The 15,517-nt window shown below is 47.2% G+C and overlaps 1 pseudogene; it reads left to right on the top strand.

Moving 5' to 3' along the window:
- LOC144769258 (uncharacterized) overlaps positions 1–12,077 on the top strand; it is a 39,659-nt pseudogene extending 27,582 nt beyond the window's left edge.
- Positions 12,078–15,517: the final 3,440 nt, after the last annotated feature.

The following is a 15,517-nucleotide window of genomic DNA, read 5'->3' as shown; positions in this document are numbered from 1 at the left end:
TATGCCCTAGGTACCTTAGTACCATATACTAGGGACTGATAAGGTCATACCAGTGTCCAATGTGGGATGTACCCAAGTACTTACCATACCAATTTAGGGGAGAAAGCACAGAGACTGGGGTCCTGATTAGCAGGATCCCAGTCAGACTAGTCAGAAACAGCATTACATCAAGCAAAAAGTGGAGGTAACCATAAAAACAGATCTTACTTTCCTACAGTTATCTTATGTGAAAGATACTTTTATTACACTAGGCTTAATGGATATGTATGATAATCCCTCCATGATTGGGCACAAACATAAACTCTGTGTTAAACAATGTTATTTGGATTCTTGTATAAAAATGCGTTTGGAAAGGTTGAGGACTCTATTATTAGGTACACTGTTGTCTCTACAACATGTAGCATTGAGCCTTACTTAGGATGGATTTAGAATTCCACATATCGACACTGGTTAACAATCTTTAGGCTGGGAACTTAGCACTTTAAATTCGCGTTTCCCTCAGCAGGGATCTGGAAAAGGGATCTGCCGCCCTGTGGGAGCGATGGTATCTCAACACAGAGCACTAGTCTTTTTTATTTATTTTGCACTTTTTACCTGGAGCCTAGACGCTCTTTCTTAGTCCCAATATTACGCAATTCAAACCTAAGACTCCATAAGGAAGGGCTAACATTCATGCAATCCCTGGGCTTGCAGGATTTGTGCTATTCATTATAATATTTTATAAAAACTACCTTTGATATTTGAAAAAGATACGTAACCTAATGTAATATTTTTGATGGGTGAATTTAAAATTTTTATGTATCTTTCCGATCTGTGTTGGTCAGCTATAAGGATATTAGCTTTAGAATTTTTTTTAATGTATTGCTTGCTTTATTTTTATGATATGCTTTTAGTGCCTTTTGGCCGAATAAAGTTTATTTGACTCTGAATGTGGCATCCAAAAGTTCTTTTGTCACTGTATTTTATTCAAAATCCAGTATTGGATCTGCAGGAACAATGTACAAAGCCCATTTCAGGCAGGATTTCGGGAAAAAAAATTCTACCATCGGCCACGTTTTTTGCTTCATGCTAATTTACTGGAAGAAGGTGGTAATCGGCAGGGGCAACCTCTTGGGCAGAATTCTTCAAACTTGTTTACACCGAGAACCCCTTGACAAAATATTTTAGCCGTAAGGACCCCCTTCTGACAATAATTTCTAGAACTTGGTAGTCCTCATTATTGACAACTATCTACAACCATAAATGCCCCCAATTCCCACAACAAATAATTTTTACAGTGGGGAAATAATATTAAACAGTTTATCAAAGCAAAGATCAGTGATCGTGGGGGCGTGGTCAAAGGTGTGGCTAAAAACAAAGGGTCTCATTTATGAGGAATTGGCATAGGGCAGCACCACAAGTCTTCTTGCTGCGCTGCCTTTCACCAATGTGAAAGGGCAAGAATGCACCATATTTATGAAATATGGTACATTCCTGTCCTATCCCCCTGTGTTGGCACCCAAATTGCTGACTAGCGCCAACATAGACAGGATTGTTTTTGTGCAGGAAGGTGCCCCTTCCTGCACAAAAACAATCCAGTGAGGGGTTTTTAGCACACATGGAAAGTGGAAATAATGAGGAGAAATTAAAACGTTTCTACCCATTATGCCTGTTGTGTAGAGGCGTAAGGTTTTGGCGCTGGCCCAGGTTTACATGGTTTTGTAAATCTGAGGCAGCGTTAAAATACATGGGCGTTCAATGGGAACACCCACCGCAATGCCCATGGAACGCCTACTTGACACAGAGTAAGGCAAAGCAGCGACATTCACTGCTTTGTCTTACTCCATATCTATGAGGCCATGCAAAGCCACGCTATGTGACTTTGCGTAACCACATAGATATGATTGAGACGCTTGCGCCGCTGGAGCTTCAAAAAAGTGACGATCCAGCGGCACAAGCATCTCAAAAATGAGACCCAAAATATTTTGTTAATTTTTTACACCTTTCACAATTAGGTAGCTACATGTAAAATAATGGGCAGCTTAAATGAAAAATACAATTTAAAAACATGTTACTCAGTGGGAAATGCACTGTAGTATATTATGAAACCTCTATTAGTTATTGCACTGCAGATGACTTTGTTTGTAACCAGAGAGCCACAGAATTACATTTGGTTGGTGCAGTGGAGAATAGTGACATGTAATTTTATGTGCTACGAGTTCATAGCCTTTGACAGAAAGCACTGTGAATGCGTAAGTCATTATTTTATAATTGCATTATACACATAATAAGATAGACTGCTATAAACTGTGCAAATAGGTTCAGGATTAAATGGAGCTTCCAAAATATAGATTTTAGTATATGAGTACATAGGTAATGCAATTTTTATTTTTGCATAAGTTTCCCTTCATCTCTCCTTAGGGGTACTAAGCCCTGGGTAAATACAGCTACAATTAAAAGCACGCCTTTCACAGCCGAGGTATTAATTCTTCCTACTACCACTGAAAAACACCCAAATCTTTGGAATCTCAATGCTTTGGAGTGATTACCGCTCCTAAGCACCCTTTACGTTTGCAGATTAACTCATTCAGCCAAGCAGGCACCGTGTTGAGGAGGATTGTTTTTCCTGCCTGGCCGGCCTCTTTTTTTTAACAGCACAGGAGACTCAATTAACTTCAGCAAATAATTTCAGCAGTTGCATTTTACTGATCAGGATGAAAAGTCTTGGCTGGTTGTCTTTTTCCAAATGAAACAGCTCATTTTGGATTCCAGGCAGAAGTGAGGCCTGGAAATGTGAGACCCTCTTCCCATGACTCCAGGGCCCTCAGGGGGTCACGCCCCACAAATTGAAGACCTCTGCTATAGGGTGTCTTTGTCGACCTTACATCCGCCTTTGACTTGGTATACCGTTCACGATTATGGCAAGCCGTTAGAGACATGGGCATGCCTCATGGCATATTGATCGCCTTCAGGAAAACACATTTGCTAGAATACGTTAGGGAAACTCAGGGCCAGCTGACTGAGAAGGTTCTGGTATCCAAAGGTGTCTGCCAGGGCATTGTTGTGGCCCAACATTTTTTTCCATTGTACACAAACGATATTGCGCATGGTATATCACAGATCCATACCGATGCCCCTCTTTATCCAATGTCAAAACCCCCATCCTCCTATTTGCTGACAATACTTTATTGATCTCTAAGACCCCAAGTGGGCTCCAGAAATGTTTGACACTTCAACGAGTTCTGCCACTCTCGTGGTCTGGAGATCAATACAGCTAAAACTAAAATGATGTTGTTTAATCGGCATAAACCATTCAATGGTGGACTAGTATTAGGGGAACTCCACTCAAGAAGGTGGGCTCATTCATTTATATGGGCGTCACACTCTCCTATATCATGACATGGAAGAGACACATTAGTAAAGTGTTGTGAAGCATAGACAGATAACAGTTGCCATCCTAAAGGAGCATTGTGCTTCCTTTAGCAAACCTGTAGCACATGATCTCCAGCTCTATAAAGGTAAAGCCCTTGGTTCTGCCCTATGTGGAGAGTAACTCTGGGGCCTTACCAATACGAATATCGATGACCTGGTTAGTTCCGAGAATACATTCCTAGAATCCCTCGCTCATTCACCTCCCAGCACCCATTCTTATTCTTTCTCACTGCACTTGGGCATGAAAAGAATTGAGAGAATGCCGTGGCCGCTGCAGGTAAGAGCAGTGGGGCCAGCTGAGGGGGATTTCGGGAGACGACCACGAGGGTAAATTAATTATTTATTTCATTTTCCCTTGTGGTCGTCTCTCGAAATCCCCCCTCGCCCCCAGCCGCCCCACCATCCCACCGCTCTTACCTACAGCGGCTGCAGCTGTTGAGAGAAAAGCTAGATGGTGTCCATTACTGTATTGAAGAAGGTTATGGTTTACACCTGAGCGTGCCCCTTATGTCCCTGCCCTGCAAGTTGTTATTAAGGCTGACTGCTTTAACAAAATCTCAATGCTCTCATATATAAGAAGATTGTGGACTTCTCTTGGTTTGTCTGATCTATGGGAGTCGCCACCCCATGACAACTTCATCTCAAAAGAGTCCCTTAAACAACGGTATTAGCTTAGCATAATGGCTAATAATATCCAACAAGCTGCTAGCGCAACTCTGTCATGGGAGTTCCTTGAGTTCAAGCTCTCATATGCCCTGGAGCCCTTTTGGGACCACATCACTATTCCATTGGCTAGGAAGTTGTATTCCAATTGGGTTCATTACCATTCAAACCATTTACCTCCAAATGGTTGGCAACAGAATCTACCAACTGTCCAAGAGTGCAACTTTTCTAAGGGAACTGTCCGTCATATTTTTTTTGCATGCACAGCAAACCTTCGTCAATGCTTTTTAGGTCTCGCCTGTCGATGCGCATGCGCATCGAGCTTGCGAGACTATTGCGGCTTAACCACTCTTTAACTAACAAGCAAGGAATCGTGGCGATTCCTTGCAGTGCCCGTGACTTTTAAGCTCAATGCGCATGTGCATTGAGCTTAAAAGCGCGTGCACATCAGTTCCCTCAGCCGCAATCGCCGTCTGTTCCCTCAGCCGCATTCCTCCGACACCTTTTGAAGTGAAGCTTAGCTTCACTTCAAAGGCCCCGGCTTCTTCACACCCACATGCCGCTCTCCCCGCTCCGCCCCCTCCCCTGCCCGCCGTGTGCATTTCTCCTCCACCCCCTCCCCACAGCAATGCCCTCCGTCTTGTTTTTTTTTTTTTGCATTACCAGCTTTTCAGTCTTTTTCCTTTGGGGGGCCTGCAGTGTTGTGTTTAAAGGCCTATATGATTAAGGCACACTGGCTTGTCTTCAGTCTGTATGACAGGGCACCCCCTCCCTCCCTTACGTTTGTAGTAATAGACAGCATATGGTGAAGGTCACACGGAGGTCAGCTAATGGGACGCCTGCCCACTTCTTGCTCTGTGCATGCTCCGGGTGTGTGATAGTAAGCTCAACTCCCCCACCCCTCCCGGCCCCGTGGTTCTCTCTGAATACAGTGGGTGGGATTCTGAAACTGTTTACGGTGTTCCCCACTTACCATAACACACCCCTAACCACAGTCTCTCCTAATGTCAGTTTTCCATGACTGTCTTCTGCCCCTAAAAAAATCACTTTCTTTTCGTTAATCAGTACGGCTTTTAAATCAATTACAGCTTAATCTCTGCGCCACCAAACCACATGTAAGTCATCACAGTAGAATTGAAGCAGTCATTTTCGGTGCTTTGGAGGTGTTGAAGCTGCGCAGCCGCAGTGCAACCTCTGCCAGCAGGGCCCGCGCCTTCCAGGTCTCTCGGCACCATTATATTGCATTAAACGGAGAGTGTGTGTTGGATTGTTGGGACCTGGAGTTCGAGGTCGCCTTTTTCTTACCGCCCCCCCTCCCCCACTACAACTTCGCAATTTAAGGTATTTCCTGCCTCTCGGAAGCCCGGCGAGGACCCACAGGCGGCCATTGTACATTTGTACCCTAAAAACCATCGTGTGAGGGGCAGGGATCCACTTGTGTTTGCACTTCGGTTGCCTTTGAAAAGAAACGCTGTCACCCTCACTCACCCTCAACACCTCACCCTCACTCACCCTCAACCCCTCACCCTCAACCCCTCACCCTCACTCACCCTCACCCACCCTCACCCACCCTCACCCTCACTCACCCTCAACCCCTCACCCTCACCCACCCTCACCCACCCCCACCCACCCTCACCCTCACTCACCCTCAACCCCTCACCCTCACCCTCACTCACCCTCAACCCCTCACCCACCCTCACCCACCCCCACCCACCCTCACCCTCACTCACCCTCAACCCCTCACCCTCACCCTCACCCTCACTCACCTCAACCCCTCACCCTCACTCACCCTCAACCCCTCACCCTCACTCACCCTCACTCACCCTCACTCACCCTCAACCCCTCACCCTCACTCACCCTCACTCACCCTCACTCACCCTCACCCTCACTCACCCTCACCCACACTCACCCTCACCCTCACTCACCCTCAACGCCTCACCCTCACTCACCCTCAACCCCTCAACCCCTCACCCTCACTCACCCTCAACCCCTCACCCTCACCCACCCTCAACCCTTCACCCTCAACCCCTCACTCACCCTCACTCTCACTCACCCTCACTCACCCTCAACCCCTCAGCCTCACCCTCACCCTCACCCTCACTCACCCTCAACCCCTCACCCTCACTCACCCTCACCCTCACTCACCCTCAACCCCTCACACTCACTCACCCTCACCCTCACTCACCCTCAACCCCTCACCCTCACTCACCCTCAACCCCTCACCCTCACTCACCCTCAACCCCTCACCCTCACTCACCCTCACTCACCCTCACCCTCACTCACCCTCACCCTCACTCACCCTCACCCTCACTCACCCTCACCCACACTCACCCTCACCCTCACTCACCCTCAACGCCTCACCCTCACTCACCCTCAACCCCTCAACCCCTCACCCTCACTCACCCTCAACCCCTCACCCTCACCCACCCTCAACCCTTCACCCTCAACCCCTCACTCACCCTCACTCTCACTCACCCTCACTCACCCTCAACCCCTCAGCCTAACCCTCACCCTCACCCTCACTCACCCTCAACCCCTCACCCTCACTCACCCTCACCCTCACTCACCCTCAACCCCTCACACTCACTCACCCTCACCCTCACTCACCCTCAACCCCTCACCCTCACTCACCCTCAACACCTCACCCTCACCCACACTCACCCTCAACCCCTCACCCTCACTCACCCTCAACCCCTCACCCTCACCCACCCTCAACCCTTCACCCTCAACCCCTCACTCACCCTCACTCTCACTCACCCTCACTCACCCTCAACCCCTCAGCCTCACCCTCACCCTCACTCACCCTCAACCCCTCACCCTCACTCACCCTCAACCCCTCACCCTCACTCACCCTCAACCCCTCACCCTCACTCACCCTCACTCACCCTCACTCACCCTCAACCCCTCACCCTCACTCACCCTCACTCACCCTCACTCACCCTCACCCTCACTCACCCTCACTCACCCTCACCCTCACTCACCCTCACCCACACTCACCCTCACCCTCACTCACCCTCAACGCCTCACCCTCACTCACCCTCAACCCCTCAACCCCTCACCCTCACTCACCCTCAACCCCTCACCCTCACCCCCTATTTTTAGGTGTCGCTTGACTGTGCATTCATTAGGCAGATCTATTGGAATTGCCAATGCTTGTTTTTACTATAGGGAAAATAGTGTGCCGACATCGTCACTGCAATACCAGATGGCTACAAGATAATACACTGAGACTACTCCCACAAACTCAGCAGGGGCATCGCCGTCATCTTCAAGAAAACCATCTGATGCACTGCTACCAACGATGACCCCCAAGCCTCTCATGGAACACCACAACTTCCAACAGTAGCAGCTCGCACAGGTAAGAGTGGTGGGCAAAGCGGGGGCAGGACAGGGTGGGGGGTGTTCCTAAGTAGCCAGATGATGGAATGAGTAATTTTAAATAAATAAATAAAACCACGTACTTTGTGCTCGCTTCATCAGCGACGCAGAGATGCGACGAGTGCAAAGTAAGTGGTTTTATTTATTTAATATTACTTAACGCGTCTCCTGTCGACTTCCACCACCCCGCCCTGCCGCACCTCTCTTACTTGTGTGAGCCGCTACTGACTTCCAACTACAGACCGAGGCCAAGACCACGATAAGAGGCACCCTCATATACAGACCCCCGGGACCCCGACCTGCTTTCTGCACCGCCATCTCTAACCCTATTGCACCCCTAGCCATCGAATCCTACCAATATGACCTACTCAAATACCTCAATTTCTACATCAACAACCCCAAAAATGCCAACTCCATTGCCCACCTGGAGAATATGATTAACATGGGCCTCACTAAACTGGTCACCAAACTCACACACAAAACCGGTCAACCACTCAACTCCATCTTCACCGCCTGCGACAGAATCAAATTCAGCCACGTCACAGAACTCAGCTGGACCGACCATGCCATCATTCACTTCAACATCTCCGCAGCTCAGCACACTATCTCCAAGCATATCAGCTCCTCCCACTGCAGCTGGAGCAAGGTAACCAAGACACAGTAGACACAGGCCCTCAGCACCTCCCAACCTGAAGCATCATCCAACCTTGACCAAGCCGTCCAGAGCTTCTCTGTATGGTTCACCAACTGCGCTGACAGAGTCGCCTGTTGAAACCAGCAAAAGCTAATAAAACCTCAACACAAATGCCAGCTGGTACACCCCAGTGCTCAGAACCATCAAGCACACCTGCTGAGAAACGATGGCGCGCCACAAGGAACCCCCTCCAATAGAGCAGCTCATAAAGCAGCACTCAGCAACTACCAACTATGCATTAAGGAAGCCAAGAGAGCCACCATCACAGCCCATGGCGGTCAACAACACAAAGTAACTCTTCAAATTAGTCAAGGAGTTCTCCAACCCAGCAGCCACAGAGAACACCATCCACCCCTCCCAAGAACTCTGCAACACCCTCTTGGAATACTTCCACACCAAGATCGCCTAATCTACAACAATTTCAACCCACAGTTCTCAATTTCAACATCCTCAACCAACCAACACACTCCAGTCGAATTATCACCACCTGGTCTCTGTTCACCACTCAGACCACCACTGCCATCATGTCTTCCATCAACTCCGGGTGCCCACCGACCCCTACCCCACTGACTTTTCAACCTCAGAACCATCCCAATCGGCACCAAACTCATACAGCATCATCAACGCCTCCATCTCCACAGCAGCCTTTCCGGGCAGATGGAAACACGCAGAGGTCAGACCTCTCCAAAAGAAACCCTCGACCGACCCCAGTGATCTAAAACATGATAGACCAATTTCCATGCTCCCCTATCTGGCCAAAGTACTTGAGAAAGCCATCAACCAACAACTCACTGAACACCTGGAACAAAACTACCTACTTGCCGTCTCACAATCAGGATTCCGTGCCAACCACAACACTGAAACTGCACTGATCTCTGTCATGGACGGCATCAAATCTCACCTCGAATATGTGGCCCTGATCCTCCTCGACCTCTCTGTTGTGTTTCAATACGTCTCCCATTAAACACTCATCGACAAACTCTACAATATTGGCATACAGCAAAACTCCCTCAAGTGGATCACCTTTTTCTTCACAGTGTGTGCACAGAGCCTCCAGCTACCTCCCTTCACCTCCAAACCCAAGGACATCATATGCAGTGTACACCAAGGCTCTTCCCTCAGCCCAACCCTTTTCAACATCCACATGACCCCCTCGTAGACATTGTCAGATCTCACGGACTCAACATAATCTCCTACGCTGAAGACACTCAACTAATCTTCTCACTCACCGAGGAACTCCCAGTCCCAACACCAACACCAACTTCTGCAACGCTGTGACCAACATAGCCAACTGGGTGAGAGACAAATGCCTCAAACTCAACTCTGACAAGACAAAAGTACTGATCTTCAGTACAAGCACCTCCGTTCGTGAGAACAGCTGGTGGTCAGAAGAGCTCAGATCAACACCCACACCTACAGACTATGCAAACAAGCATGGCATCACCATCAACAGTGAATTGACCATGAAATGACAAGTCAACCCAGTTGTGTGCTCCTACTTCCACACCTTTTGCATACTCCGAAGAATCTTCAGACGGATCCCAGTCAACACCACAAAAACCGTCACACAGGCCCTCGTCACCAGCCCCCTCAATTACTGCAACGCTCTCTACGCAGGCATCTCCTCCCTGCTCCTCAAAAGACTCCAGATCATAAAGAATGTAGCAGCCAGACTCATGCTGGATCTCGTCAAAAGGAACCACATCACCCCTACCTCAGAAACCTCCACTGGCTCCTCCTCCAGAAGATATGTCAGTTCAAGATCCTCACAAACACATACAAAGCTCTACACAAACAAGCACCATCGCATATCAACCATTGACTGAACTTCCACCTACCCACACATCTGCGCTCCTCCTCTCTTGCCCTCGTGCACACCCCTGCAACCGTCACAGCAGGAGTCACTCCTTCTCCATCGCATCCAAGACCTGAAACAACCTGCCCCTCCCCTCCGAACAGCATCCTCCCTGGCGGACTTCAGAATGAAATTCAAGATCTGGCTTTTCAACAGAGACTTTGCACCCTCAGATCCCAGAAACCCCTATGGGCGACAATGATGCGCTCTACAAATGCTGCTTGATTGATTGAGTGATAAGGAAACCCTTCTATGTGAGAGATCAGCCTTATATCTTTGAAAAACAACTTTAGGAGCTTTTTACTGTCAGGACATGTAAAATGTAAATCCACATGTCCCACTATTTATATACCATGCACCCTGCCCTCTGATCCTTTAGGGCCTCCCGTAGGGGTGGCACCCTTAGTGGTGACTTTTAAGCACTAATAAGGAAGGTTTAGGCCTGGGAAAAGGTTTTTTTTGCCTGATCAAAATGGTAGTTTAAAACTGCACTTCAGGCTGCAGTGGCAGGTCTGAAGCATGTCTTACAGGGTTACTTTAGTGGGTGGCACAATGAGTGCTGCTGCCCACTAGTAGCATTTATTTTACAGGTCCTGGGTACATGTAGTACTATATATTGGAGACTTACAAATAAATTACATGTACCAACCTGGTGTAGGCCAAGTTTACCATGTAGAGCACAAGCACTTTACCACTAGGTAGCAGGGAAAAGTGTACAGAGTCCAAAAAGCCAACAAAAACTGGTTCAGCAAATGGGTGACAAAGAAAAGCAAAAATATGGGGAGATCATGCAGAAACTGCCAGGTCCAACAGATCCCATTGCCCTCCAAAGGAATGCCAGTCAAATCCTACAAATCGCTGCAGAGAAAAACGCCCACTTGTATGTGATTGTAGTTAGTACAGCTGCATGCCAGAAGCATGGGAACCCATGTTGGTCTTAGAGGCCTGCAGAGACCTGTCAACCATAAGAAGCCTAGTGGAAGGGAATCCCGTGCCTGGAGCTAGATATCGAGAGAGACTCTTTACCCATGGTGTTCGGTTTTACTCTGCGTACATTTCTTACAGAAGGAAGTATGTGTAAAGGAGTGTTACTGTTGATGTTGTGTGCAAGAATGTAGGGATGTGGTTGTCAGTATCTTAAATTAAATTAGCAACATGTTCCAGACCAAAAAAAGGTGTAGAAAGTGTATAATATGAATTGTTGCTGAGAGGGACTGCGGGACTAGTGGCCCACAGACGTTCTCAGCTCGCCTCCTGCACACCCCATGCCAGGAGCCTTCACGCACCACTGGTCCCACCTCGGAGCCCGATAACACCCCCTCAAAGGAGGGAGCTGAGAAGAAGCTGGCGGTGGCAACAGCCTGCAGGTAAGGCGCCCACTTCAAGTCACTTTTTGTTCGCATTATTACATTCGGCCCCCTGAAATATGTGCTTAAGGTGCTGCAGAAGATGATGTCGCTAGTTGGCTTTTCTGTGGCTGTGGAAGATGTAGACAGTGAAGACATACAGACCTCCTCGCCCCCCTCTAGGTGCATCATTACTGGGAAGAAGAGATTGGGCAGGCTGACATGCTTCCTCCTCTCCGTTGCCCCACAGAGACTACAGACCGCACTGGGCTACCCGTTGTCCAAAGGCCTTGGAGAGGGTGATGTGCCTGACGAGGTGAGGTAGTCTCCCAGCAAACCCTGTGGCAAATGGAGCAAGAGGAAGGTAGAAGGTGTGGTCCTGGAGGAGCAGCAGTCATGGATTGAGGCGCTGGCTGAGGACCTGCCAGATGAGAATGATGACAGCGATGCAACGTACCAGCTCAGCAAATAGGAGACTAACAGAGAGGAGTACCAGTCCAAGAACGATACGGGTAGCGGAAACGACCTTGAGTTCGTGGAAAAAGATGGCATAATCATGCTGAAAAAATCAGTTCCAGAGGATGCTTCTGACGGAAAGGCTGTGGTGAATGGGGAGACACCGGCAGGTAGCGATGTAATAAATGTAGTCTTGACTAATGGATCACCGGAGAACATGTCGAATGGCAATCAGGAACAGAATCCCAGCTCAACGGCATGTGCCGATGAATGAGACAGTCTGGAGAGTTTCAACCGAAGTCAAGCGTTTGCGTGGCGCCAGAAGACCGTTTTTTGATGGTGGATTGTCTGGGGCTTCAACGCTCTTTGATGGGTCTTGCTGACATCTATATCCTGTATGCAGTTTCAACATCTAGTGTAAGCATAAGTCTGAGAATCCATCTGTAGCTGATTGTGTATATTTACAGAACTAAGAATGTATACTATGAGCTGCCCTTTGCAAGTCAGGTAATGTTAAACGACATTCCAGTGAATCTGGAGTGCTAAGGAGAGCCGGCACTAGCCCACTTTAGCATGTTTTGTGGGCACACGTTATGACTATGTAGCAGTTGATAACATTATACCTCTAGTCAGCCGGCTCTTATGTTTACATACTCCTGGCTCCACAAATGAATGCTGTTTGGTATAACTGAACATGTGACACTGAAAAATGGGTTCAACCGTCATCGCCCCCCATTGGTGTCACAAAATCAACTTGACCAGTCCAGCATCTCGCGAGAAGCCCAATAGAGGGAGCCAAATGTGTCATTTCAGGTGTGTGTCAGTTTTTAGTAGAACACAGCTGCATAAAATCATGAAGGTGTTAGCAGCTGCTGGGGCGGCGCTCTTGACTGGGAAATAGAATACCACAGATTTTGCAATAATCATTTAAAACGATTAAAGAAAAAAAACCTGCACTTCCGAGCGAGGATTACACTCAGACATCCCCGCCTACGCCGTCCATGTGCAATTCATGCTTTCTGAGCCGCCACCCGGATCCATCAAATCGCTTTAATGCTTACACTGCGCTCCTGCCAAGGGAGTACAAAGTCCATATGCCAAGCTGTCTACCATGCGCTGCCCACACAACGTCTCACAACTGGGATGCAATTGGTCAGAGAGGTACTTGTCAATAGCTTCCGGGCCAGGCCCGGGATCCTCCGCTCCGAAACCCCCCAGCCTGGGGTGGATAATCAAGGATTACAGGCCCATCTGCCTCATGATTTGTTTCAGGTGTGCATTTCCTCTCTGCTCCTATTTTTAGACGTGTTCACACAGTAATTCATCCAGCAGGCATCCATGCTGTTCCTTTGGTGCTGGGTGTTATACGAGGATGAAGTTAGGCGGAAAGGGTTTTTTTGCAAGAGGAAAACAGTTTTGTGGGGTAGAAGCTATTGAGACTTGGGGGCATATTAACAAGGTGGTTTATCTACGCTTTTTTGGCTTTAAAAGCCAAGAAAGCGGAGATAAAATTATCTCCCTATTACCTAGCTGTTGCTAACACCAGTTAGCGACAGCTAGTAGGAGATAGCGACCATCTTGGGCCCCGCTTTGCATGTCAGTGATATTTATCACTAATGACATGCAAAGTGGGCGTGCCAAGATGTTAGCGACTGGAAACAGTCGCTAACATTGCTATCTCCTATTACCAACTTTTGGAGATATTTGCACTAAGCGCGAATGTCTCCAAACGCTAACACCTGCCCCTGAGCAGTTCTTAGCCATGTTATCCAATGGTAGGTGGATAACATGGCTAAGAGCATTAGCTCGGTAATGCATGAATATCGCTGACTTTTCAGCGATATTCATGCATTTCGGCAGATTTTTATCGCTTAGGAGATATACCTTGATAATAGCAAGGTTCCTAAGCAATAAAAATCGCCGCAGCTCAGCGATAAAAATATCGCCGCTAAACCAACATAGCGATAATTATCGCTAGTTGTTGGTAATATGCCCCTTGGTGACACCGAGAAAGAGTGATGCTCAAAGGGCGTCTGCCCAGGTTGTACTCTAGAAGCATCCAGCTTGGAGGACACGGGCAGGGTTTATCACAGAAAGAGGCAGGAGAATTGGAGAAAGCCAGAAAGAATAGATAGATCATCATCCTCGAATCCGTTTACTGAAGATACAAATATAATACCCATAAATTCACACTTATGAAAACGTTCTAAAAAAGCAGAACGAAATGCATTTCAAAATTCCTACTTATGAAATAGTTCTAAAACAGTAGAATGAAATACATTTAAAAAAAAGATGGCCTGATTTACAGTTTTTAGGTCTATCATTTGTTAAGACCTTGTGATCTACTACAGTTATATTTATAACATATTTATAGTCAGGGCTGCTAAAATATGCGATTCTGTAGCGTTTTCTGCTTAAGTATGCTGCATAACCTGTAGATTTTAACCAAAAAAAAGTGTTTCCAGCTCAAACAGATCAAAAGTTACTAAAAAAATAGTGTCAAGTGTTCCGACACAGAAGAATGTACTTTGCAAAGGTGAACTAGTCATCTTTTAGTTACTTATTATTGTATTTGGTTGTCAAACTGTTGGATACAAGGTGAAATATTTGCTCAGACAGTGTAACCACTTGAATAAATGACAAAACAATTAAATAATATTATGACAAAGTGTGCTTCATTTTGCGGCACATGCTGCCTTTTCTTGCCACATAATTTAGTCAACCGTGCCACATAATTTGGACCCTGCCGCATAATTCTAATTGCCCACCTATAATAACTTTCAGCCAGCTCCTGTCATCCATTAGTGTAGTATTGCATTTTTCACAATTCATTCTGCCCACAACAGCATACAGAATGAGGCAATTGGTCAGCCCACTTAAGTCATTGGCTAATTTCACCGTGAGTGAGGGATTCTTCCCATTGACAAGGAGCACACCCACACATAAAGTAGTCCCTTCAGTGACTTGGACTACTATGCCAATGTGTGTGTTTTTATTAAATTCACAAATGTTTTTTAGATGGAGAGAACCCAGCAGATTCTTCAAAAACACCATGACAACCTAAAACAAGCATTGACAACGCCAAAGTCTGGTTGCCAGCGCCAGACCTATTAGCTTTGCCAAAGCGTGTTGCCAATGTGAAAAACATTGTTTGTATTTCTGAAATCCAGAACTGTCAGTTACCTGCGGAGTGAAAGTGTGGCCATCAGAGATGAGGTAGTGTTAGAAGTGACAAGATGACCAATGACATTGTACCCTGTTCCTTTCACACGAGAAGGACTTTGCGGTCAGAAGTGCAAGATGAATCTGTATGGGGGTCTACACAAACACCACATGAATGTAAGATGTACTAACATATATACGGTCATTCATGTTCATTGCTGCAGTGGTGGTTAGCAGCTGCCTACTGGTAAATGGGTGTTTGGTGGGGATCCCACCAACGTGCTCTAAAGGACCCTTCATAACTGCCTTATACCCTGTCTAATATCTTGATCAAACCCTGGTGTCCAGTCAACAGAATGTCATGAGCAAGCTGTAATATCAAACTCCCTTAATACGGGTCAACACTAACTCTGGAGGGGCTTAAGGGATATGTGGCTCACAGTATGTGACACAATCTCCAAGTACACTCTGAAATACCAAGGAAATCCCCATTCTCTTATGCTACTGCCTGCAGCCAGAGGCATTCAAGACTGGTCACCGCTTGGGGGGAGG

Source organism: Lissotriton helveticus, chromosome 7 (genome assembly GCF_964261635.1).
Source record: "Lissotriton helveticus chromosome 7, aLisHel1.1, whole genome shotgun sequence".
NCBI classification, from domain to species: domain Eukaryota; kingdom Metazoa; phylum Chordata; class Amphibia; order Caudata; family Salamandridae; genus Lissotriton; species Lissotriton helveticus.
The sequence above is the reverse complement of the archived record's forward strand: the minus strand, read 5'-3'. Positions and strand labels throughout refer to the sequence as shown.